We start from the raw sequence: 3,064 nt of genomic DNA, 5'->3' as shown, positions 1-3,064 counted from the left end.
TATGATAACATTGTTGATGCAAGAGACTTTGCTAATCAGTGCATTTACCCAATAACGTGAGCCCGGGACTTTGTTTTACTATCCAATCCCTATCCTGTCTCAATTGTTCATCACTCATACTCCACTAAACCTGTAAGCTGTAGTGGAGCATAACTAACCCTTCATCTCACAGGTTACCCTTCTCCCTCCACAGCATTTATGACAACCCTTCTTCCAACCCCTAGCATCTTTTAGCTAGCTTAGCTAGTGCATCTTTGTGTTGATTGAACTGCCACAACACCAGGGATCCTCCACACTCCTATTCTGACACAACTTAAAGGAAAACAGTAAGAAATGTGGAACAGTGGAGGAAGAGGCACATGATGGGCTTTGAGACAGTGGAATATGGAGGTTCTGTATATCCCAGTGGCAGTGGAGGGTGCAGGACTGTATTGTACTATGAACGAGCCAATCATCTTTTTCTATGTTCTGCAACAGGGTTAACCTCTTTCTGCTGCATTCAACACATGGATGAAAACCTTTTTACTGTGTCCAGACCCAACAAAAGCACCTTCTTCAATCTATTTACAATGGCCCTTTGCTTACCTTAATGGCAGGCTGGTGATGTCTGCTCCATTTCCGATCTCTATTTATCCAGTGTCAATGCCACAGAAACTGCCCGGGCTGTCAGGCGACAGAAACTTGCCAATGTTCTCTGATTCACGCAAATTGATAGCAATCTCAGCACAAGCACCATGGCTGAGATGGAGGTGCAGAAGGGGAGGACATTTGCAAATGTTTCAGAGTGGTAAACATCTCTGTTGACTCAATATCAGGACATTTTTATGGCGTGCCTGGGTTCAAAATCAGATCCCCAGTGCGAAGTGGCTTGGATACTCCATGGCCACTAATAATTCCCTTGTTCTGAAGCTTGAGTTAATTACAATTTGGGTGGAAACTTTCGAAGGCAATTTTTTCAGGCTAATCAGGGTTCATGTAGGGACCAAAATCAGACAAAAAATTACAAATAGGTGTTCAGAGGGGTGAGAATGTGCCAATGCATCCGCTTTTTTCACTGAGCAGGAACCATCTTCATTAAACAATGAGCTATTTGGCATACATGTGGCTTGTCAGGAATCAAAAAAGTAAAATTAGTGATTACAATTTCTGTCACATCATGAGTACAAATAAAACTATAGACATATGTTGTTTGTTTACTAATTGAGTGCTTAGTGCCCGTGGCTCTAACAAATGTCTAACCCGAGGGATACTGTTATGTTTTAACCCTGAAATTGTATGCTCTTCGTAACTGCATTTTTTCATCTTTCCCCTTTCAAGTAGATTAATATTCATATTAGCACCCACTGGAAAGTCCTAAGCAAATCAGATGCCTGGCATTTAATCCTGTTGTTTGCCTGACATCTGCATAAAGAGGAAGTCTTAAACAAAGACATGAAGCATCCTTAAACAAAGATACGAAGCATGTATGTCAGCAGTGGGGGTTACTGGGGATCACTTGAACAAGTCGCCCCCTACTGCCAGATGTCACCACCAAACAACTGTTATTCCCCCTGATCACACCCTTGAATCCAGCACATAATTGTATCATCAACAATTACCACCTTATAACTTAATTTTACACCTTCAATAGAGAGCAATAGCACTTAACTATGTGATTGATGATGTTCAAGGGGTAGGCAGGGTAGATTAAACAAGCATTTGAAATGCAATCGGTCTCGCCTTTTGGACATTATATATATTTAGCTATGAAGCATATTAGCCTGGGTGTTGAGACATCTACTGTTCTTTAATATGGAGGAAAAGCAAGCAACAAACTGCGCGACATGCCAGATATGAGAACACATGGAGAGAAATATTGCCTTTCAGCAGGAAATTGTATAATCCGAAGCTCTGTTTTTAATATAAAATCAAGGCATTTGATGGCCATATCACTGAAAATAAAAGATTTGAAAAATATATTTTCTATGGGTGCTCGTGAAAGACAATTTCTATGGACTGGAATCTAGAGAATATTCAAGTGATTCTGGTATTTTACTGACTTCTGCTGGTCGTTTTCTATTAAGAAAGTTAAATAGAGGCAGTTGCCAGAAAAATTAAAAAAAGAAAGTCCCTCAGCAGAAAGCAATTCTGGTATTTTACTGACCTCTACTGGTCGTTTTCTATTAAGACAGTTAAATAGGGGCAGTTGAACAAGCAGAAAGCAATTCTGGTATTTTACTGACCTCTACTGGTCATTTTCCATTAAGACAGTTAAATAGAGGCAGTTGAACAGAAAAAAAATCCCCAAGCAGAAGCAGACAAGTCCTAGGGCTGATCTTCAGGGCCCACAAAGTACATACACATATAGGTATATACTAAAGTATATACAAGAGGTCTCAAATGCTTGACCTAAAAATGGTGTATGAGGTTGCATGATCCTACAAGATGCTTAGCGCGAATACACTTTGTTCCAGAAGTAGCTGTTTGCATGCGCTGACTATAAATGCCATATCATTCATTAATCCTTCATATATTATAGGAATTGTCAAACCCAGATTATGTTAACAATTTGTGTTTTGGTCTCTGCCTTTGGGATATCATGCAGTGAAAGGCACTGACTGGGTCCAATATTTTTTTCTCCCACAGAGAAATATTCCATTAACGCTCTTTTATTAATACCTGGAAAATGCATTGATTGTTAGTCTATTTATTTTTGTAGGTGTGAAGTAAAATGCATATTTTGGCTCATATTTTTCTTTCTTTTAACATTTTCTCCCCCCTCCAGTTCCCTTTAACTCATATACATCCCTCAGTGGCTCCATACAATTGGATCAGGTATTTGCCTCCCCTCCCCATCTATTTCAAAGTTCACCACCTGCCAGTGCACCAAGCAATTGAATCCTTCTTCTTAACACCCACTCTCATTCTCACAATCACATACACATACTTAAAGGCAAAAAGAATGCTGCACACAGATTGCGGAAAAGAAATGCATCACCACAACGCTGACAAGTCCAGCTGACTGTTCCCAAGGAGTGAGAGATGTAAAACATGTTCTCCCTGACTCTCTTTTCATTGCAGTACC

This window comes from Lissotriton helveticus, chromosome 1_1, assembly GCF_964261635.1.
Source record: "Lissotriton helveticus chromosome 1_1, aLisHel1.1, whole genome shotgun sequence".
NCBI lineage: Eukaryota > Metazoa > Chordata > Amphibia > Caudata > Salamandridae > Lissotriton > Lissotriton helveticus.
Note: the sequence above shows the minus strand (reverse complement) of the source record.